Here is a 24,655-nt window from a genome sequence, read left to right on the forward strand (position 1 = left end):
TTCCTGTTGTAGTCCATGTGGTAGTGGCCATTTTTGTAAGCCAGTTTTAGTTCCCTTTCCTGTGTTAGACACGTTAGACAACTTAGTTCTTCCCTTGAATGTGGCTGAAAGAGGGCATTGTACAGCAATCTGCCAGCTCTGACCTACTGCTCATCTCAGTACCAGGGAGACTCGTTGCCAGTGAGGCACAACCTCTGATCTGCAGTTAACTGTGAGTAAACGCGGTTATTCCAATAAAGGACGTTTTCGGAGAGATTAGTCTTCAGGTGTAAACTGGTGTGCCAATGTTATATAGCAGCAACCAGTCCTAGAGGCCTGCGTGTATGCAGGTCCCTGGAGCACTTTTAGTGGGTACCGCAGTGCACTTCAGCCAGGTTGGCCCAGGCCCATCCCCCCCCCCCCACCTGTAACACTTGTGCTGGTAAATGGGAGGCCTCCAAAACCCACTGTACCCCCTTCACCCCTAAGAGCTATGGTAGTGTTGTACATTTGTGGGTAGTGGGTTTTGGGGGAGGGGGTTGGAGCTCAGTACCCGTGGTAAGGGAGCTATGCATGTGGGAGCTTTTTCTGAAGTCCACCGCACTGACCTAGGGTGCCCAGTTGGTGTCCTGGCATATCAGGGGGGCCAGTGTACTACCAATCCTGGCCCCTCCCATGACCAAATGGCTCGGATTAGGACGTTTTTGAGCTGGGCGTTTTTAGTTTCCATTATCGCTAAAAAAAACAAACGCCCAGCTCAAAAACGTCCATTTTTTCGAAAATACAGTTCGGCCCGCCCCTTCACGGACCCGTTCTTGGAGATAAACGCCCATGGAGATAGGCGTTTCCGTTCGATTATGCCCCTCTATGTGTGCCCAATGCGCGCCAAAATGGAGTTACTGCCCAACTACCGCGTGGCTCTTGCGGTAATTTCATTTTTGGCACGCGTCTGATAAGCACATCTGAAAACTATTTTTTTTATTTTCGGGTGCGCATAATGGATGCGCACCAAGTGGCATTTGACGCGCTTAGGTCATTACTGCCCGGATTCTTTACCGCTAGGTCAATGGCTGGCGGTAAGGTTTCAGATCCAAAATGGATGCGTGGCAATTTTGATTTTGCCTCACGTCCGTTTTTGGTGCGCTGAAAAATAATTTGCGTGCCCAAAACACGCATCTACACTATTGCAGGCCATTTTTCAGCACACCTTAGTAAAAGGATCCCATTGTCCTCCTTGCTATGCTATGGGGTGTCCTTGCTGTTGTTCTGACATATTGCCCTTCTAGCTATGCAATGAAGTGTTCATACCACTTTGTGCTGCTTTGCCCCACTCCTGTTGTCATGGACTGCTATTGGCTCTGCTGCTGATGTGTACCTGTAAATGTCATAAATCACGGATGGAAAATCTGAGTTGAAAATAGAAAGCTTTGCCGTCTTCACTAGATTTAATGTAATAGATGTGTAATAGCCTGACTGTGTGAATGAAATGATGAAAACAAATGCACAGCACTGTAGTGTAGTGTAATATGAATGGACTGACTGTGGTATAATACATTATAGTTTACATCTATAATTTATTGTTCAGATGATATTTCCCCTGAGTTTTTACTCTGTGTAATACTTAGATGGGCCAATGTTCAGCTGCTGCAGCCAGTGTTGTTCTTAAATGCTGGCCGCAATGGCTAAATAAAACACAGCTATTCAGCACTGGTGTCCAGATTGCAGCTGAATATCTGTGCAGTACAGGCAGTGCCAGCGCTATCCAGATAGCAGTGATATTGAACCCTCTATCCAGATATCTAACCAGATAGTCCACCAATATTTCTCTCATGACTTTATCTGAATAATTATCCAGATAGCAGGTACAATTGCAGATGATACCAAACTCTGCAACAGGGTGGACACCCCGGAGGGTGTGAATGACACGAGGAAGGACCTAGCAAAGCTGGAAGAATGGTCCGATATTTGGCAACTAAGATTTAATGCTAAAAAATGCAGGGTCATGCACTTGGGTCACCAGAATCCGAGGGAACGGTACAATATGGAGGTGGAGTGCTTCTGTGTATGAAGGAAGAGAGGGCCTTGGGGGTGATTGTGTCTGATGATCTTAAAGCTTCCAAACAAATAGAAAAGTGACGGTCAAAGCCAGAAGGATGCTTGGGTACATAAAGAGAAGAATGACCAGCAGGAAAAAAGAGGTGATAGTGCCCTTGTATAAGTCTCTGGTGAGGCCCATTTAGTGTACTGTGTGCAGTTACATAAGTACTGCCACAATGGGACAGACCAAAGGTCCATCAAGCCCAGCATCCTGTTTCCAACAGTGGCCAATCCAGGTCACAAATACCTGGCAAGATCCCCAAAAAGTTCAATACATTTTATGCTGCTTATCCCAGAAATAAGCAGTGGATTTTCCCCAAGTCAATGTAATAATGGTCTATGGATTTTCCTTTAGGAAGCAGTCCAGACCTTTTGTAAACCCCGCTAAGCTAACCTCATTTACCACATTCTCTAGCAACGAATTCCAGGGTTTAATTACATGTTGAGTGAAGAAACATTTTCTCAGATTCATATTAAATTTACTACTTTGAAACTTCATCACATGCCCTCTAGTCCTAGTATTTTTGGAAAGAGTAAACAAATGATTCACATCTACCCATTCTACTCCACTCATTATTTTATGGACCTCTATCATTTCTTCCCTCAGCCATCTTTTCTCCAAGCTGAAGAGCCCTAGATGCTTCAGCCTTTCCTCATAGGGAAGTCGTCCCATCCCCTTTATCATTTTCGTCGCCCTTCTCTGTACCTTTTCTAATTCCACTAATTCCCTAGATGCTTCAGCCTTTCCTCATAGGGAAGTCGTCCCATCCCCTTTATCATTTTCGTCGCCCTTCTCTGTACCTTTTCTAATTCCACTAAATCTTTTTTGAGATGGGGTGACCAGAATTGAACACAATATTTGAGGTGCAGTTGCACCATGAACTGTTCCAAAGGCATTATAACGTCCTCACTTTTGGTTTCCACTCCTTTCCTAATAATACCTAACATTCTATTTGCTTTCCTAGCCGCTGCAGCACACTGACTGAGCAGAGGGTTTCAATGTATCATCAACAACGACGCCAAGATCCCTTTCTTGGTCTGTGACTCCTAACATGGAACCTTGCAATACGTAGCTATAGTTTGGGTTCCTCTTTCCCACATGCATCACTTTGCACTTGCTCACAATAAACAGCATCTGCCATTTAGAAACCCAGTAATTTTGTAATTTTTCACAATGCTCTTGCGATTTAAAAACTTTGAATAACTTTGTGTTGTCAGCAAATTTAAATACCTCACTAGTTACCCCCACCTCTAGATAATTTATAAATATGTTAAAAAGCAGCGGTGGCAGCACAGACCCCTGGGGAAACTCACTATCTACACTTCTCCATTGAGAATACTGACCATTTAACCTTACTCTCTGTTTTCTATCTTTTAACTAGTTTTTAATCCACAATAGTACACTATCTCCTATCCCATGACTCTCCAATTTCTTCTGGAGTATTTCATGAGGTACTTTGTCAAATGCATTTTGAAAATCCAGATACACTCACATCAACCGGCTTGCCTTTGTCCACACGTTTGTTCACCCCTTCAAAGAAATGTAATAGATTGGTGAGGCAAGATTTCCCTTCACTAAATCCATGTTGGCTTTGTCTCATTAATCAATGCATTTGAATATGCTCTGTAATTTTGTTCTTTATAATAGTCTCTACCATTTTTCCTGCACCGACATCAGGCTCACCGGTGTATAATTTCCCGGATTCTCTCTGGAACCTTTTTAAAATATCAACGTTATTTGGGCTAAATTCCAATCTTCCAGTAGTTCTGGAGACTACACCTAAGGAAAGATATAAACAGGATGGAGTTGGTCTAGAGGGTAGCTACAAAATTGGTAAGCAGCCTTGAACACAAAAAATATAGGAACAGGCTTATGAAAACATGTATATGCTGGAAGAGAAGAGGGAGAGAAGAGATATGATAGAGATTTTTAAATAGTTCAAGGGCATTAATGTGCAGGAAGTGAGCCTTTTTCAACTGAAGGAAAACTGTGGATCAAGGGGGCATACGATGAAGGCTTAGGAGGAATCTAATGAAGTATTATTTCATGGAAAGGGTGGTGGAAGCGTGGAATGGCCTTCCAGTAGATTTGAGGTCTGTCTCAGAATTTAAGAAAGCATGGGATAAGCACGGTGGATCCCTTAGGAAAAGGAAGAGTTAGGGGTTATAGAGGATATGCAGACTGGATGGGCCATTTGGCCTTTATCCGCCATCATGTTTCCATGTTTCTAATACTGCTACTTTCTGGATAACTTACTGGTCTACCCTCGCTCCACACAGGCACTGCCCTGGCAGTAACCAGAGACTGCTAAGATAGTCTGTAAGGATATTAAGAAAAAAGAGTAGCCCTACTGAGCCAGACCAATGGTCCTTCTAGCCCAGTATCCTGCTTCGAACAGTGGCCAGTCCAAGTCACAAGTACCTGGCAGAAACCCAATTAGTACAACATTGCATGCTACTAATCTCAGGGCAAGCAGTTGCAAGATTTGGATAGTGCTGCCAAATATCCAGAGATACTGACAGCTAAGCAGCTTATACCATTTGCAGTTTTATTCTTTATTTTCTCTGTTTTTAAAAATATTTTGTTTATGGTATTTTTTAAAAATAAATGTGTTTGTGTTTTGTAAATCGCTTAAGTTTAAGCAAAATATCCAGATGATAGCAGCAGTTATTTATGTACCTCATGCTGAATAGTTTAATTGGGCCCAATCACCCCTAGTGAGGACTTTATAGAGCAATGGTTAGGCCTAGAAATAGAACATATGTTGGGGAAACAGTGGTTGCTTACCAGGGCAGAGGGTTTAAGGCTTGTTTATGTTGGTCATGCTTCTATGTCTTGTTCCACAAAGCAGCAACATTTAGTGGTCCTTTTACTAAGGTGCACTGAAAAATGGCTCATGGTAGTGTAAGCGCAGGTTTTGGATGTGCGCAGATCCATTTTTCAGCAAGCCTGTAAAAAATGCCTTTTTAAAGTTTTTGCCAAAAATGGACATGTGGCAAAATAAAAATTGGTGTTTGTCCATTTTGGATCTGAGACCTTACTGCCAGCCATTGACTTTGTGATAAGGTCTCTCACGTTAACTGTGTGGTAATCACCTACGCGCGTCAAGTCGGAGTTACTGCCCAATTTTTGCCACGCGCCAGAAAATAAAATATATTTTCTGGCGCACGTAGCAGACATACGAAAAAAATGAAATTACCGCACGGGCCACACGGTAGCCAGGTGGTAACTCCGAATTGGCATGCGTTGGGTGTGCGTAGGCACCCATGCGGCTTAGTAAAAAGGCCCCTATGTTCCCTAAGAGTTGTTATATCTTATTGCCTAGTAGATTTGTGGATTGTGAAGGGTGTGAGTGTGGAGGGGGCTGCATGATCTGGGTTTCCCATGTTACAACAGCATGTGGCAACATAAGGGCTTGTCTTTCATATGTATTCTAGTGTAACATTATACTTTATGGACTTAGGAATGGGTTTGGGCACTTAAATATATGATTTTTTCAAAAGGAAAAGTACAATAAATCTTAATGGAAAAGTGACTGACAGTGAAACTAGGTAATAAATTAAATGTTGGACAGAGAAGAACATGTAGTGCTGGCAGCCTGGCTTCCTCAAGGCAAAACTAATATAGCGAGTTGGAGCTCTGAAGATCTTTTCCTGCCAAATCCAGCCAGAAGTCCTTGCAAAAGGGGGAGAAAAGAAACAAGGTAAAAAGAAAACAGGAAAATAAACAACAAGAGAAATAACATGCACTTCTAAACAAGAATAAAAAATATGTTATTGGCCCATATTTATTACCCTTTAGAGAAATAAAAATAGTAATTACAAAAATTACTGGAAACAAATATGTTTATAAAATAGGAGGGTCCAACCCCAGCCCTCGCCAGGTCTGAATTTCAGGATTTCCCCAATGAATATACATTTCTTAGTTTGCAAAGAAAGTTTTTTGGGGGGAATTGAATGAATATGTGTGTGTGTTAAGTGAGTGTATATGATTAAGAGAGGGAGTGTGAGTAGCAATAAAGAGCTGCTATATATTGAAAAATTAATTAAGAGTAGGCAATGAATATACATGAGATCTATTTACATACAATGGAAGCAGTGCATACAGATAGATCTCATGCATATTCATTGGGGAAATCCTGAAAGCTCGACTGGATTGCGGCCCTCGAGGATCGAGGTTGGACAACTCTGGTTTAAAACATACACCTTCTCAAAGGGTGTTATGCATTTACTGATGGCCAGTAAATGTATAGAGCCAGAGTCTATATATGGCGCCTAGAAAATCTGCTTAGTAAACATTTCCGCCTAAGCGTATTCTATAAGAGTTGGCTATATTTAGGTGTGGTATATAAAATATGCTTAATTGATATTCTATCACCTAAAACAACGTGCCTCCATTTACACCAAATTAAAATGTGGTGTAAATCCTGGTGCATAAATTTAGGCACATTGGGCCATATTCTATAACTTCGTGTATAAATTGTGGAATGGCCATGAAATGTCCATTTCCTTGCACATAACTACACCCCTTTTTGCCTGCGCACATTAGAATTTAGGCACAGTGCATTACAGAATATGCTTAGCAAGTTATGCGCATAAATTCAAATTATTGCCAATTAGTGCTCATTATTTATTTATTTATTTTGGTACATTTATACCCCGCATCTCTCTATATAAAACGCACCTCCAACGTTCTGAAGCCTCTGTTAGCCAACATTCTAAGTGAAGGGGGTGAGATCGCATTGTGTCTGCCCCGCCCACGCGTCAAACGTGATGACGTCGAGGGCGGAGCAATGACACTCAACCAATCGCAACGCTCGGCAGCGAAGCATCAGGGAAGGAGGCGGCGCTCTCGACGTCTAGCCTTCCCTTCGCTGTATTCCGCCTTCTTCTGACATCAAGGATGACGTCAAAAGAAGGCGGAACACAGCGAAGGGAAACCTAGACGTCGGGAGCACCGCCTCCTTCCCTGACGCTTCGCTGCCGGAACCGCCACGGAGGTAAATTTAAAAACAAAAAAAAAACACAAAAAACGCATGTTGGGGGGAGAGAAGAGGGTGGCCACTAAAGTACAACAATGGGAGCGGGAGGGCAAGGGAGGAACGACAGCATGGATGCGAAGAGGGGGGGGGGGGAAGAAGAGGGCGGCCCAGGCTGGGACATGGGAGAGAGAGGAGCATGGATGCGAGGGGGGGTCATGGAAGGGAGACAGGGGACTTGCTGGAAAAGGATGAATGGAGGCGGCAGGGGACAGAGGAGCATGGATGGGCATGGATTGGGAGGGCAGGGCTCAGGGAGAGAGGGCAATTGCTGGAAAGGGAAAAATGGAGGGGGCAGGGGACACAGGAGCATGGATGGGCATGGATTGGGAGGGCAGTGCTCAGGGAGAGAGGGAAATTGCTGGATAGGGATGAATAGAGGGGACAGATGGGCATGGATGGATATGGATTGCAGGGCAGGCCTCAGGGAGAGAGGGCAATTGCTGGATAGGGAAAAATGGAGGGGCCAGGTGACAGATGAGCATGGATGGGCATGGATTGGAAGGGCAGGACTCAGGGAGAGGGGAATTGCTGGATAGGGATGAATGGAGGGCACAGATGGGCATGGATGCATATGGATTGCAGGGCAGGCCTCAGGCAGACAGGGGAATTGTGGATAGGGATGAATGGAGGAGCCAGGTGACAGAGGTGCATGGATTGGAAGGGCAGGACTCAGGGAGAGGGGAATTGCTGGATAGGGATGAATGGAGGGGACAGATGGCCATGGATGGATATGGATTGCAGGCCAGGCCTCAGGCAGAGAGGGGAAATGCTGGATAGGGAAAAATGGAGGGGCCAGGTGACAAAGGAGCATGGATGGGCATGGATTGGAAGGGCAGGACTCAGGGAGAGGGGAATTGCTGGATAGGGATGAATGGAGGGGACAGGTGACAGAGGAGCATGGATTGGACTCACACTTTCACTCTGACTCTCAAACACTCACTCTCACATACACTCTCCCAAACATACACACTCCGAGGAAAACCTTGCTAGCGCCCGTTTCATTTGTGTCAGAAACGGGCCTTTTTTACTAGTTATCCCATAAGAGTGGGCTCAATGTGGCTTACAAAATTACAGAAGGTTACAGTTCAGGGAGAGTACAGATTCAATAAAGTCAAAGGGAGGGTTAAGTATATGTGGATAAGAGAGGGGATGAGGAAGACTAGGTTATAGAATTGTCAGAGGGATAAGCAATCTTGAATAAAAATGTCTTTAAGGATGTCTTGAAGAGCTGGTGGTCAATAGTCTCTTTCAGCTGCCGTGGTAGAACATTCCAATATTATTGCTTATTAAGTGCTGTTAACAATGCTGATTGGCTTGTTAAGTCAATTAAGTTACACACTTCGTTACAGAATACGCTTGGATTTCAGCGCAGAATGCTAGGTGTGCTATATAGAATCTGTGGGATAACTCCTGAAGGTGCTGATATCTAATGGCTCTGTATAGGAGGTACAGATAAAAATTGCTCTAGCTGTTTTGGCACTTAGGATGCAATTCTATCTATTACACCAAAAACAGGGATTTATAGGTGGAATCAAATTAGCTCATACACACACAGACTATAACCTTATCCCACAACTTGTGAATATATCCAAATACATATATTCAATCTATATATTCATGTATAAATGGGAGGAAAAAGCCTCAGAGTCCATACATTTTTAATTTATTTTATTTGTTACATTTGTATCCCACATTTTCCCACCTATTTGCAGGCTCAATGTGGCTTACATAGTACTGGAGAGGCGTTCGCCGACTCTAGTATGAACAAATACAAAGTGATGTTGTGGTAAAATAAGGTTCATGTGGAACAGACACATTAGGGAGTCATAGAGCAGAAGAGTTATGTTATGTCCATTACGTGCTTTGGGTTCGTTGTGTTGCAGAGTTCAGACATTTAAGTTGGATCAGTGGGGTATGCCTTTTTAAACAGGTTAGTTTTTAGAGATTTCCGGAAGTTTAGGTGGTCATGCGTTGTTTTCACAGCTTTTGGTAGTGCGTTCCACAGTTGTGTGCTTATGTAGGAAAAACTGGATACATATGTTGATTTATATTTAAGTCCTTTGCAGCTTGGGTAGTGGAGATTTAGATATGTTCGTGTTGATCTGGATGTGTTTCTGGTTGGTAGGTCTATGAGGTTTGTCATGTATCCCAGGGCTTCGCCGAAGATAATTTTATGATCCAGGGTGCAGATTTTGAAACCAATACGTTCTTTAATTGGGAGCCAGTGCAATTTTTCACGGAGGGGTTTTGTGCTTTCAAATTGCGTTTTTCCAAATATAAGCCTGGCTGCTGTATTTTGAGCGGTCTGAAGTTTCTTTAAGGTTTGTTCTTTTAAATTATCAAGATTGAATATTACAACAGTGCTTCTGAACCCAAAATTGTGCACGAGATTCTCATTGGAGACCTTTTGTTTTTGAACGATTCTTCTGGAATTATATACAACAATATCAATTCCTACACCCCTGATGCAGGACAGTAGGGCCGAAACACGAATCATGTCGGGTCTCTTTTAATGTTCCTGAAGATTTTTGAATTAAAGTTCTTTGGACACCATCTGCGAGAGACTCCTCTTCTTTTTTCCTTTACTGTTTTATATGTGGTATACCTTATCCGTGGAGGTTTTCCTCTGTTGTTGCGAATATCTGATTGGAGCACATCAGAACAGCGCAAAAGTAGTGAGGCAAAAAAGATGAGGATTCCAAAGAAGTCAATATAGGACCGTTAATATCTACGGCAAATCCAAGATATCAAGGATGTGACAAGGCCGTGTTTCGGTGTGTGAGCCTGCTTCAGGGGGTCAAAGAACCCGTACCATATTTTGGTATGAATATGGTCCTGTGTATGTATGAGATATATGAAGATGCATTGTAAACAACCGTACTAAGTGGCAAACAAAGTTCAGGTGCTCAGCCTTTTGGCTGCAGGAGAAACCTGCAGTATTCCGCATGTAAATTCTCCCACAGCCAGAATGCTGAGCACCTGAACTTTGTTTGCCATTTAGTATGATTGTTTTCAATACATCTTCATATATCTCATATGACCATATTTGCACCAATATATGTGGCAGGCTCACATGCTGAAACACGGCGGTGTTGGGTCCTTGATGTGTTAGATTTGCTGTACATATTTAAGGTCCTATATTGACTTCTTTGGAATCCTCATCTTTTTTGCCTCACTACTTTTGTGCTGTTCTACATGTTCATTTGCTTCAGTGTTGTTGGTCCCAAGCTTTGGAATAAGCTTCCCTTGAATATTAGAGCCAAGTCCTCCTTTCAAAACTTCAAGGGTGTTCTCAAGACCTTTCCTTTACTCAGCCCTCCCATCAACTGGCCCTGGCTGCAGCTTCATACCCTTGTGCTCCTCCTGTGCTGCCTTTCCATTACAAATTAATTTTGATTTATTTGCATTTTTGCTCATACGCTTTTCAGTAGTAGCTCAAGGTGAGTTAAATTCAGGTACACTGGGTATTTTTCTGTCCCTGGAGGGCTCACAATCTAAGTTTGTATCTGAGGCAATGGAGAGTTAAGTGACTTGCCCAAGATCACAAGGAACAGTAGTGGGATTTGAACCATGAACCTCTGGCTGTCAAGATCAGTGCTCTAACCACTAGGCCACTCCTCTGTTTTGTAATTCTTCCCTTACTGTGACCTCTCTATTTGCTGTGTGTTTTACCTTGTGCTGAATAGGCTCAGGGTGTCTAAATAGAGATGCCTATTTATAGAGTTGCCTCCTATGTATATAAGATATGCAAGCATATCACAACTCTGCCCCTGTTGCTTTCAGACCATATCCTTGGTAATTCCTATGTAGTATTTATATAAGCATGTGCTATCATGTCACTGTCCATATTTATACATAAATATACTGAAAGATAATTTTATAAAAAGCCCTTTCTCTGTTTAAAACTGACCTCACACATGGAACAATCTTTATACAATTACCGTCTGATTTGTTTGATAGAGTATAGCAAGTGCCAATAAACCATAAACCAGATCCAAAATTTAAGACTGACATTAAGAGCTGGCTATTTCAACGAGCTTATGAGTAGTCCAGCTAGTGTGTCTGGTGTCAGTCCTGGAGTTTCTGGTCCCTCCCTACCCCCTTTTCCTTTCCTTCTCACTATCCCTACTTCTTTCCTCGTGTATTTCTCCCCCCCCCCCCCCACACCGATTTTTGCCTGAGTGTGATTTGAAGTTTGCTTTCACCTCTGTATTATTTTTTATTGTAATCCCGTTTCCATTGTTTTTTTTAACTTTTAATTATAATTGTAAACTGCTTTGATCTGTATGTCAGGTAATGTAGTATAGCAAGAACCAATAAACCAGTACAAAGAATATCTGGTGTTTTTAAATTAGCTACACACTTATTTATGTTGTACTTTTTAGTAAATGAATGTTGTATAGTAGGACTGGGATGCCTCACTTACTGTTGGCATTAGCTTGTTTTCATACAAGCAGAGGTTGTTTCTAAGGGGTTTCCCGCTGTGATATGTAAATGTGGATAACTCAGTAAGCTAATAGTGCCAAATTAACTCAGAGGACACCTATATGGGATACAATGATATCTTCCTTCTGAAGATAACCTTAAGCACTTGAACTTCAAGAGAATGTATAGTATAAGCAAATATTCCAAAGCCTTCATGCAGAAGTAAATTACTTATCTGCAAGATGAAGACCACAGGGAATTAGTGTAACCATAAGGCCATCTGATCTTTTTTTTTTTGTATTAATCAAGAAAGAATGTGCCTCAGAGGACACTGGGGCATCTTTTTGTCTACTTAGTCATTTTCACAGGATCATTAACTTTTCCATAAATAGCCACATGAGCAAGCTAAAAGGAATTCTGTTTAATAAGTGGGCTGATGTAATACTGTATGCCTCAGATCTTATATGGGACAGGAGGAGATTAGTTAGAGGAATACGTTATAAAGAATAAACAAGGCCCTTACATTTTGCAAAATGTGAATGCCAAGCTGCTTCAGAATTTCTTTGTGACTTCAGAATCTACTCTCTGCAATAAAACAAGTCTATAGTAATGGCCAAGCAAAAGGGTCACTTGCTGTGCAAGTTCTTGGTGATATAGTTGGAAACAGAGTTGATTTTCTGTTTAAAATGATTCTGTTGCGACAAAAGCTACAGTCAGAAACACTTCTCTGGGTACTGTGTGGGGGGAAAAAATCCTGACCGCTTCCATTACTGCCCCAGTTGTTCTTCTAGCCTAGCATCCACCTTAAAGAAGATGTAGGGTTAGAACTGCCAACTATTCCAAAATCCTTATTTGGATATCTATTAGTTGGGAAGTTGGGGGGGTGGATAATACCGATTAAGTCTGAGGATGAAGGGAGAAAGTATATTCTACATATTAAATAACTGTCAGGATTCCAGTTCTCATTATTTCCATACAGAAACTCTTGCAAACAATGAATTCCTTCTTTTCCCCTGCTAATCCATTGCTAGTTGCCTTTATTAAAAAGCCAGATCCAGCTCTTACATCTTACACGCATGAATTTGTAAATTTGAGTCTATCTTTTCCTATGTTCCCATGGGCTTGTAAAGTAGCTACAATTAGGCTCCATATCACTTTCTCTTGAACATGTGTACATGGGGGTCCTTTGTAGCACTGTAGCCTGGAGCAGCAGGTATAAGTTGGGAGGAAGACAAAGCATCATGGATAGTTAGTGAGGTTGAGCTGATTCTCAGTTAGGTAAGCCTTCTTTCTCTGGAACTCTAAACAACCCAAAATAGCATTGAAAAAAATAAAAAGTACAAAACCTATAGGAGGTGTTTTGTTTCCAGAATTTATTACGTATCATAAAGCCTTTATATTGCAACAAGGCTGTAACTGGTTTTTAAAAGGTAATAGCTATAAACTAGCTATAAACTACTTAGGTTGGAATTAGAAGAATCTATTATTAGTCCCTTTAATAACTCCATTTTTATTGACTGCTTCATCCATTCCTGCCAATAATTTGAACCCAATTATTGCTTCGACCCTTAAGTGTCTGATAGAGCTTGACAATTTGCTGGATCATCCTGCTGGTACCACTATTTATCAACTTCAAATGGACACACTTAAAAGTTTATCTCCTCAAAAAGACGGGTGCTGATTAAACAGCAAATAATCCAAAAGGAGCCCAGCGTCTTGACTTTTAATTACAGAACATTATTAATATATCAAAAATGACTTTTAAGAATAATCATTTATGGAACTGAGTGGTGACTTGTTTCACAAGAGCCAGAGTACCTCTTAGCTCGTCTTGCCTCTTCACAGGTCCAACATGATTTTTAAACAAGTTCCTTATTTTACTCGTTTTCAATATTTTTATAAATTTTAAAGACTGTGCAAATTTGACTTAACTTAATGTTTAATCATAAGTGCAGGGACCGCTGGCCGACATTCGTGTTTCACTTGTGCTGCATCAGGGTCCGGTCAACTAAAAAAACAGATCAACAATATCAAAAATACTATTAGTTTCAAAAACATTCTAATTAAAAACTAATCCTATAATGGGCTATAAGACCCCACTTACTGCACTGAATGCCATGCTACCATAGGCGGTCGGTGGCCCAACTGTTTGGGGAGGCTAAAGGGGGCGGGGTTAGGGGTGGGGCCAGGGGTGGAGCTTAAACCCATAATTGTCTGATCACACACAGAAAAAAATAAATAAATAAATGTCACAATTAATACCTTTTATTAAATTTAGATATTAGTTATGTATCATATGTCAAAGAATAAAGTGGTTGCTCAAAGCATATACTAACCACAATCGCTCAACTGCAAAACACTATGCACAACTTTGTGCAAAAACACACTCTGAACCTTACTGTACCATAAATATTACACTGGGCAGAACCTAATACACCAATATACCACCCATACGGAAAATGCAGACCGTCAACAATATTGAAACAAGGGATCATAATATCACAATTCTCATGTAGAGCCACAAAACATCCTAATTCATGTTTAATGTGGGATAAAATGTCATAAATAAGTAAATAAACTTTTAATGTTGAACACCTAATTCTCAAAGTGGACATATTCCAAACACTATAATGAAAATAAAATGATTTTTTCTACCTTTGTTGTCTGGTGACTGATTTTCTGATCATGCTAGCCCAGTATCCGATTCTGTTGCTATCTGTCCTCTTAACTCCGTTTCCAGGGCTTCCTTTCCATTTATTTCTTTACTTTCCTCCTTTCTTCTTCATTTCTTGTCCTACATCCATAAGTAAAAGCTGGGTCCTCTGCAGACTTGACTGTCCAGTGGATACAGCTTTTGCCTATTTTCTTCATCCATGTGCAGTTTTTCTACTCTCTTCCTTTTCCGTCATCTCATCTCCTTCCTCACTCCACCCTCCCCTCCATCCACCCATGTGCAGCAACTCTCCTCTCCCCTGCCCTCTCCTCTCCCCTTCATCCACCATGTGCAGCAACCCTCCTCTCCCTTGCCCTCTCCTCTCCCCTTCATCCACCATGTGCAGCAACCCTCCTCTCCCGTCTGCCCTCGTTTCCTTCCTGCCCCCTCGCCGTACCTTTAAATATTATATTTTTGCTGGAGTCGCGGGCAGCGCCAGCATTGAAGGCATCAGCAGGCTCATCGCGCTTCCAGCAGCCTTCCCTCGCAAGTCGGATGATGGCTCCGCCCTCTTCTGACGTATTTCCTGTTTCTACGAGGGCGGAGCCATCATCCAACTTGCGAGAGAAGGCTGCTGGAAGCGCGATGAGCCTGCTGATGCCTTCAATGCCGGCGCTGCCCGCGACTCCAGCAAAAATATAATATTTAAAGGTATGGCGGGCGGCGGGGTGGGGCAGTGGCGGGCTGGGGAGGCTTAGCCTCCCTAAGCTTCTTATACGGGGCGCCTATGCATGCTACACTAACTCTTTAAACATGGCGCCAACGCCGTGTTTAAATAGTCTACAACACAATTCTCCACAAGTCTGAACAGAGCACAACCCGGCCAATCAAAAACTGATAATAATTGTTATGTCAGAAGGAACCCCAATCCAATTTGTTATTTAAACCCTTCGGAGATAAAGTATCAAGGATACAAATCCAGCATTGTTCTTTGTAATTAAGAAGTTTGGTAATATCTCCATCCTCCATTCCCACTAAAACAGTATCAATGATTCTCCCACTTATATGAGATTTCTGTTTGGCTAATCTGAATTTAATGGGACACAAATACCGTTCCACTTAAATCAAATCGCAGGGACAAATTATGGCATACACTACATTACAAACCTCACATGTAGAATTGGCACGAGTCTTAAAAATTTATAGAAACATTGAAAACGAGTAAAAAGGAGCTTGTTTAAACATCATGTTGGATCTGTGAAGAGGCAAGGTGAGCTAAGAGGTACTCTGGCTCTTATGAAACGAGTCACAACTGAGGTCCATAATTGATTATTCTTAAGTCATTTTTGGTACCACTATTTATGCATTACTTTGGTTTAATCCACGTCTTGATCAATAAGGCTCCATTCTTCTGTTGCAGAAAGTGTATGATTCCTCCTTTAGTTTAAGCTGTAACAGCTTTAAGCAAAACATGCACCACCTGCTGACCAAACTAGAGAAATTCATTGCAGGAAAATATCAAAACAATTATCACAGGCTTAAAACACACTATTCTGTCACACCATTCATCAAGCAAGGAAGCAGATGGGTTTCTACAGCACTGTGAATTAGACACTGGCTGTAGCATGACACGTTACGACCAGAGCTAGTGCCGGGCACACTGCGGATGTAGTGTTAGCCAATGGATCCAGAAAGAATGTACCCATTGCTCAAGTATTTCTGGATTGGGGGTACCAAGCCTGGATATAGAGAAGTAGGCATAATGAAAAACATGCCCGTACCAATGCTGTGTGGGACTGACATGAGTCCAATGAACATTACCCTTGATAGTGGAGTCAGCGTTTCCGCTATGGTGACCTGTAGTCTGGCCTGGGTGGTCCAACAAGCAGAAGCAGCAGAGATCACCTCTCCTTTTCCAGATCCCGAGCCAGTCCAGGTGGAACCAGCTGACCAAGCAACAGAGGAGGCGCTCCAGTGCTTCTAGCAGCATCAGTTCCAGAGGTGACCAGGGCCATGAGTATGGAACAGCCTGACTTAACTGACACAACTATCGATAAGATTGTTGACCCTGATTTGTCAGCATCACCAGCAGAGACCCTTCCAGATATGGATACTGATATAGGACAGAGACATGCTTTTTAAGAAGCACAGCACTCTGATCCTGACCCAGGGGCGTAGCCAGACACCCAATTTTGGGTGGGCCTGGGCCCAAGATGGGTGGGCAGAAGAACCTCACCCCGTCCCACAGGTGATTTGGTCTCTCCTTCTCTCACCTGCATGCCATATGGTCTCTCAAACATCCCCCCTCTCCCGTATACCTTTTAAATAGCAGATTTTCTCCAGCAGCAAGCAGAAACTAATACACACTGCTCATGTTGGCCCCACACCCTTCCCTCTGATGCAACTTCCTGTTTCCGCCTAGGCAGAAATACATCAGAGGGAAGGCTGTGGGGCTGGTGCAAGCAGTATGTATGTCACTGCTCACTGCAGGCGAAGATCTGGTACTTACAAGGTATGCAGGAGGGACACTTGCTGGGAGTTTTCGGCTGGTGGGGCTTGGGGATCCCTGCCAGCCACATCATAGGTATGCTGCTACTAGGTGGGCCTGAACCCAAAGTGGGTGGGCCTGGGCCCACCCAAGCCCACCCTTGGCTACGCCACTGTCCTGACCTGGAAGCAGAGGGCTGGGCAACCAATCAGCGAAACTTGTAAAGATCATATCCTATGGAAAGGGGGCTTGTTGTACAGAGAGACTGATCCTGTTGATCCTAATAGGCCCTGGACAGCAGGCAAGCAGCTTGTAGGGCATACAGAGAACAACTCCTACAGTGTCAAATTTTCCATTATATCCTCAATGTTTATAGAGATTTCATTCAGTTTTTCCAACTCATCAGCTTTGAATACCATTTCTGGCACCGATATCTCTCCCAAATCTTCCTCAGTGAAGACTGAAGCAAAGAATTCATTTAATCTCTCCGCTATGGCTTTGTCTTCTCTAATTGCCCCTTTTACCCCTCAGTCATCTTGCTGTCCAACTGATTCTTTTGCCGGATTCTTGCTTTTAATATACCTAAAAAAAATTTTACTATGTGTTTTTGCCTCCAACTCAATCTTTTTTTCAGAGTCTCTCTTTGCCTTCCTTATTAGCGCTTTGCATTTGACTTGACATTCCTTATGCTGTTTCTTATTATTTTCAGTCGGTTCCTTCTTCCATTTTCTGAAGGATTTTCTTTTAGCTCTAATAGCTTCCTTCACCTCACTTTTTAACCACGTCGGCAGTCATTTGGTCTTCCTTCCTCCTTTTTAATAAACAGAATATATTTGGCCTGGGCTTCCAGGATGGTATTTTTGAACAGCAGATGTAAAATTTTAACCTTTGTAGCCGCTCCTCAACGTTTTTTTTTCACCGTTCTTCTCATTTTATCATAGTCTCCTTTTTGAATGTTAAACACTAACATATTGGATTTCCTATGTGTATTTACTCCAATATCAAATTTGATCATATTATGATCACTGTTATCAAGTGGCCCTAGCACCATTACCTCATGCACCAGATCATGTGCTCTACTAAGGACTAGGTCTAGAATTGTTCCTTCTTTTGTTGGCTCCTGTACCAGCTGCTCCATAAAGCAGTCCTTGATTTCATCAGGAATTTTACCTCCTTAGTATGCCTTGATGTTACATTTACCCAGTCAATATCAGGGTAATTGAAATCACCTATTATTATTGTGTTGCCCAGTTTGTTAGCCTCTCTAATTTCTGATAACATTTCTACATCCGTCTGTTCATTCTGGCCAGGTGCACGGTATACTCCCATCACTATCCTTTTCCCCTTTACACATGGAATTTCAATCCATAGGGATTCCAAGATGTATTTTGTTTCCTGCAGAATTTTCAATCTATTCCACAGTCCGCTTGTATTTTTAACAACCTTGAATAATTTTGTATCATCTGCAAATTTGATCACCGCACTTGTCATCCAGGTTTCCATATCATTTATACATATGTTAAATAACACCAGTCCCAATACAGATCCCTGCGGCACTCCACTGTTTATCCTCCTTCATTGAGAGAAATGACCATTTAACCCTACCCTCTGTTTTCTGTCCAATAACCAATTCCGAATCCACACCAGAACCTTGCATTCTATGCTATGACTGTTCTCAGGAGTATCTCAAGAGGAACATTATCAAAAGCTTTCTGAAAATCTCTTCTCTCCCTCTGCCCTCCCCTCCTCTCCATGTCCAGCAATCTCTTCTCCTCCTGCCCTCCTCTCCTCTCCATGTCCAGCAATCTCTTCTCCCCCTGCCCTCCTCTCCTCTCCATGTCCAGCAATCTCTTCTCTCCCCCTGTCCTACCCTCTCCATGTCCAGTGATCTCTTCTCTCCCCCTGCTCTCCCCTCCTCTCCATGTCCAGTGATTTCTTCTCTCCCCTTGCCCTCCCCTCTCCATGTCCAGTGATCTCTTCTCTCCCTCTGCCCTCCCCTCCTCTCCATGTCCAGCAATCTCTTCTCCCCCTGCCCTCCTCTCCTCTCCATGTCCAGCAATCTCTTCTCCCCCTGCCCTCCTCTCCTCTCCATGTCCAGCAATCTCTTCTCTCCCCCTGTCCTACCCTCTCCATGTCCAGTGATCTCTTCTCTCCCCCTGCTCTCCCCTCCTCTCCATGTCCAGTGATTTCTTCTCTCCCCTTGCCCTCCCCTCTCCATGTCCAGTGATCTCTTCTCTCCCCTGCCCTACCCTCCACTTCTCTCCATGTCCAGCAATCTCTCTTCTCTCCCACTGCCCTCCCATCCCATCCATGTCCAGTGATTTTCCCTGTCCTCCCTCAGCTCTCCGACAGCCTTCCTCTCTGTTCCTTCCCCCCCCCCCGGCACGTTTAACCTTTTTATTTTCAGTGGCAGCGACGGCAGTAAAGAAGAAAGCACTGCGGGCTCGCCTCCTGCTTCTCCCTTCCCTCACACAGTGTCCCACCCTCTGCGATGATGCATTTCCTGTTTCCGCGAGGGCAGGACACTGTATGAGGGAAAGGAGAAGATGGAGGCGAGCCCGCAGTGCTTTCTTCTTTACTGCCGTCGCTGCCACTGAAAATAAAAGGTTAAACGCACCAGGGTGGGGGGGAAGGAACGGAGAGGAGGGCTGACGGTCGTGGAGCTGAGATCTGCCTTCAGCGCTGCACAGGCCTTGCGTTTGGGGGGGGCAATGCCCCCCCCCCAAACTACGCCCATGCAGGGCCTCCATTTCACTCCCATATAAGCTTCATCAGGGATAGTGCTGTTAGCTGCAATTTCGTGCAAGCAAAAAAAAAAAATGGTTAGCTCAGGATATGGGAAGTGACGTTTGGGTGGATATCTTTAAATGATTTAGCGTTTGATGTTACAGACGCCATTTTGAAGATTTGGAACGGAGAGTCTGTAAAGTAAGTTCCAGCGGGATGTTTAAGTTTGAAAGTCTGAGCTAAGCACTTTTTTTTCTGCTTGCAGACGCCGAAAAATTGCAGCTAACTGCACTGTCCCTGATGAAGCTTATATGGGAGTGAAACAGGCCCTGTTACAAAAATCAGGGAGGATATGAAGAAGTGGAGGGGCATTTTCGAAAGAAACGTCCAAGTTGCGATTTGGACGTCTTTGCAAAACATCCAACTCCAGGGGCGGGAAAACCGTATTTTCAAAAAAAGATGGACGTCCATCTTTCATTTTGAAAATACCATCAGAGATGTCCAAATCCTTAAATTTGGACGCTCCTAGATTTGGGCATCCCTAGAAATGGACGTCTTTGACTTTCAGCAATTTTCGAAACCAAAGATGTCCATGTCAAAAACGTCCAAATCAAGCCATTTGGATGTGGGAGGAGCCAGTATTTGTAGTACACGGGTCCCCCTGACATGCCAGGACACTAACCGGGCACCCTAGGTGGCACTGCAGTGGACTTCATAAAATGCTCCCAGGGACACAGCTCCCTTACCTTGTGTGCTGAGCCACCCAACCACCCCCGCACCCACTACCCACAACTGTACACCACTACCATAGCCCTTACTGGTGAAGGGGGGCACCTATATATGGGTATAGTGAGTTTCTGGTGGGTTTTGGAGAGCTCGATGTTTCCTCCACAAATGTAACAGGTAGAGGGGGTATGAGCCTGGCTCCGCCTGTCTGAAGTGCACTGCAGTACCCAGTAAAACTGCTCCTGGGACCTTCATGCGCTGTCATGGACCTGAGTATGACATCTGAGGCTGGCATAGAGGCTGGCACAAACTATTTTTAAAGATTTTTGTGATGGTGGGAAGGGGAGTAAGAGGAGGTCATCCCTGATTCTCTCCGGTGGACATCTGGCCATTTCGAGCACCTTTTTGTGCCTTATTCGTAAAAAAAAACATGTCTGGGTGAAAACATCCAAGTGTTCGTCAGGGACTTCCTTGCTTTTTTTGATTATAAGTCAAAGACGTCCAAGTGTTAGGCACGCCCAAGTCTCGCCTTTGCTACACCTCCGACACGCCCCCTTGAAATTTGGACGTCCTTGCGACAGACTGAAGTTGGAGACGTACAAAATTGGGTTTTGATTATACCGATTTGGACGTTCCTGTGAGAAGGACGTCCATCTTTCGATTTGTGTCAAAAGATGGATGTCTTTCTCTTTTGAAAATGAGCCCAATAATAGCCCTTTAAAAGAGGCTTTATACCTTTCTTTCAGAAAATGTGGTCTCCACTTGACATCTATTGCTCATCTTCCTCATCTGCTTAACTATTCTACTAACCCCTATTCTATCCCTTCTTTTCTAATTCTATATCTGATGTTGCTCCCCTTTTTCCTCCTTTCCTCCTACATGCTTACATTCATCATTAATTGACATATGGTATATTGTGCTATAAGAACATTTAATTGTTTTATATTCAAGAGATTTTTATGGTATTCTCATGTTTGTTTCTCTATTCATTTGTTCATTTTTAAAAAATGTATAAATAATAAAAAAAAATCGGGGAATTTTTATGACCAATGATGAGTATTGGTCACTTATGCTGAAGGCAAATGTCCTATAATTGCATTTGTGGTCAGACCCGTTTGAGGTCTCTGAGGTCTTTTCTCCTCGGCAAGTGATAGAAGAAGCTTTTTTTTGGTAATGCTGTTGTAAAGTATGGGCTATATTTGGCAGCACATTAGCAACTGAGTTTGTATAGTTCACACTAATTGAATAGTGCTACAATGTTCAGCTATATTATTCAGCAGCACATCTGGTTAGGCGCGAATTGACTCAGTCAACACTATTTAACTGAGTAGGAGCCTATCCTGTCTGGTTAAATAGGACTGAATGTCTACACAGATAGGACATTTATTACCTGAAATGACAGGAAAAGCACAGAATTGTAATGGTTACTGGACTCTGGAAAAAACTGAAATTCTAATGGTTGCTGAATTTTTGGATTTGCTCATTTACTCCACACTGGACATTTTATTGAGTGATATTTGCAGTTCTGATTTTGTAATAAATTCTCTTTTGTCTTGCTATTCTCATCTTCCATTACTACTTTCCTTGGAAACCTTACAGACAGAGGCATGACAAGTTACCTGTTCCAATTTGCAAGGTTGCTTTAAACAAGTAGATGTCAGAGCTTTTACTTTTATAATAAATATATCTAAGAACTGCAAGAAAAGCAATACTTTACTGTACAGGGTCCGATTGATTGCTTTGAAGGAAAACTATCAGTGTAATATCTGGTTGAATCCTATCAGTATGGTGCAGCCAGCAGCCCTGCTGCTGCATTATCACAAAATATATCAAGAGACGTCACGCTAGTATATGATGAGAAGCCAAGGAAGATATGCCAAAAATTATGATGTTCTTTCATAGTTTTGGCATTGTGATAAATCTCATACCAGGGTAAGAAAATCCCTTTATCCAAGGGATAAAGGAATTGAGATCAGCTATATATAAGGCTTAGACACCTGTGCTATATACCTTTCCCTTCTCGGATCTCAGATCACTGTGGTGTCTTTTAATTTAGTTTTATTATAGAGAGGTTTATGTAAGCTTGTATTTTGGTTTGTGGTTAAAATTAGTTATGTCTCTTCTTGACATTTATCCCTAAATCAATATTTTTCTCTGGAAGGACAATTTTTATGAAATGTCAAGAGGGATACCTTGATGACAAGCAGCCTATTCTACAGCGATATATGTGACCCGGGCTCTCATGTATTGTTTGGATCAGTAAAACACATTCAACAGTACTCCAGGTAAAACACAATTTTTACGTGAAAGCAGATTTCTGTAAACATCACAGTTTCTGTCTGCAAAGCAGTGGAAATGCAACTGACATTAATTAAATCCTAATCTGAAGGGAACCAGAACCCTTAGGTTTTCTGAAACAATGATTTCTTGAAAGCTATTTCCTTAAAATAATACACTTCTTTTAATTGCAAATGTTTATTTTTATTGCAGAAAACAAAAACCATTATGTAACCATTCTGGAGTGAAGGAGTAGCCTAGTGGTTAGTGCAGTGGATTTTCATCCTGGGGAACTGGGTTTGATTCCCACTGCAGCTCCTTGCAACTCTGGGCAAGTCATTTAACCCTCTGTTGTCCCAGGTACAAATAAGTTTCTGTGTATATACTATCAGGCTTATTTTCGAAAGAGAAGAACACCCATCTTTCGACACAAATTGCAAGATGGGCGTCCTTCTCACAGGGTTGCCCAAATCTGTATAATGGAAAGCCAATTTTGGGCATCCCCAACTGCTTTCTGTCGTGGGGACAACCAAAGTTCCCAGGGGCATGTTGGAGGCGTAGTGAAGGCGGGACTTGGGCGTGCCTAACACATGGGTGTCCTTGACCCATAATGGAAAAAAAGGGCGTCTCTGACAAACACTTGGACGACTTTACCAGGTCCTTTTTTTCTTACGACCAAGCCACAAAAAGGTGCCCAAACTGACCAGATGACCACCGAAGGGAATCATGGATGACCTCCTCTTTCTCCTCCAGTGGTCACTAACCCCCTCCCACTCTAAAAAAAAATGTTAAAAATATTTTTTGCCAGCCTCTATGCCAGCCTCAAATATCATACCCAGCTCCATGACAGCAGTATGCAGGTCCCTGGAGCAGTTTTAGTGGGTGCAGTGCACTTCAGGCAGGCGGACCCAGGCCCACCCCCTATCTGTTACACTTGTGGTGGTAAATGTGAGCCCTTCAAAACCCACCACAAACCCACTGTACCCACATCTAGGTGCCCCCTTCACACATAAGGGCTATGGTAGTGGTGTACAGTTGTGGGGAGTGGGCTTTGAGGGGGCTTTGAGGGGCTCAGCACACAAGGGAAGGGAGCTATGTACCTGGGAGCTTTTTCTGAAGTCCACTGCAGTGCCCCCTAGGGTGCCCGGTTGGTGTCCTGGCATGTCAGGGGGACCAGTGCACTATGAATGCTGGCTCTTCCCATGACCAAAGGGCTTGCATTTGGTCATTTTTGAGTTGGGCGTCCTTAGTTTTCATTATCGCCGAAAATCAGAAACGACCAAGCTTAAGGACGACCATCTCTAGGGACGATCTAAATTTCAAGATTTGGGCATCCCCGACTGTATTATAGAAACGAACGATGGACAACCATCTTGTTTCGATAATATGGGTTTCCCCACCCCTTCGCCGGGACGTCCTGCAAGGACGTCCTCAGGAAAACTTGGGCGTCCCTTTGGATTATGCCCTTCCAAGTAAACCACTTTGAATGTAGTTCAAAAAACCACCAAAAGGTAGTATATCAAGTCCCTTATCCACTTTCCTTCTACCAAAAAAAGGAAAAAAAAATCATTCCATATAAAAGGAAACATATTGGAAAGTGCACATTATAACATGGTATGTTTCTCCTTTCTACTACTACTACTACTACTTAACATTTCTAGAGCGCTACTAGGGTTACGCAGCGCTGTACAATTTAACAAAGAGAGACAGTCCCTGCTCAAAGAGCTTACAATCTAATAGACAAGTGAACGGTCGGTCCGATAGGGGCAGTCAAATTGGGGCAGTCTGGATTCACTGAACAGTAAGGGTTAGGTGCCGAACGCAGCATTGAAGAGGTGGGCTTTAAGCAAAGACTTGAAGACGGGCAGGGAGGGGGCTTGGCATAAGGGCTCAGGAAGGTTGTTTCAAGCATAGGGTGAGGCGAGGCAGAACTTTCTATAACTTTCTATAGTTAGCAAACTCAGGAATGTCTGTGTAGGGGAAAAAGGGAGGGATGAGGATGTGCTTTTCATTGTTTGGCAGGGTTTTTTTTTGGGGGGGGGGATAAAAAGGGGACAGCGGCATTTGGATGGGGGGAATAGGGGTATATGTGTGAGGGGATTCTGGAAGCGGGGTGTTTGAGTTCGAGGCATGGTGGTGTTGGGCCTGCACTCTTTCCCCACCTCACTTCACCATAACTCCCTCATATTCTCTCCCCTTCTATCCTTTTCCCCTGCACTCTTCTCTTCCTCCTTCCATTTT

The sequence above is a fragment of the Microcaecilia unicolor genome, chromosome 3 (genome assembly GCF_901765095.1).
Source record: "Microcaecilia unicolor chromosome 3, aMicUni1.1, whole genome shotgun sequence".
NCBI lineage: Eukaryota > Metazoa > Chordata > Amphibia > Gymnophiona > Siphonopidae > Microcaecilia > Microcaecilia unicolor.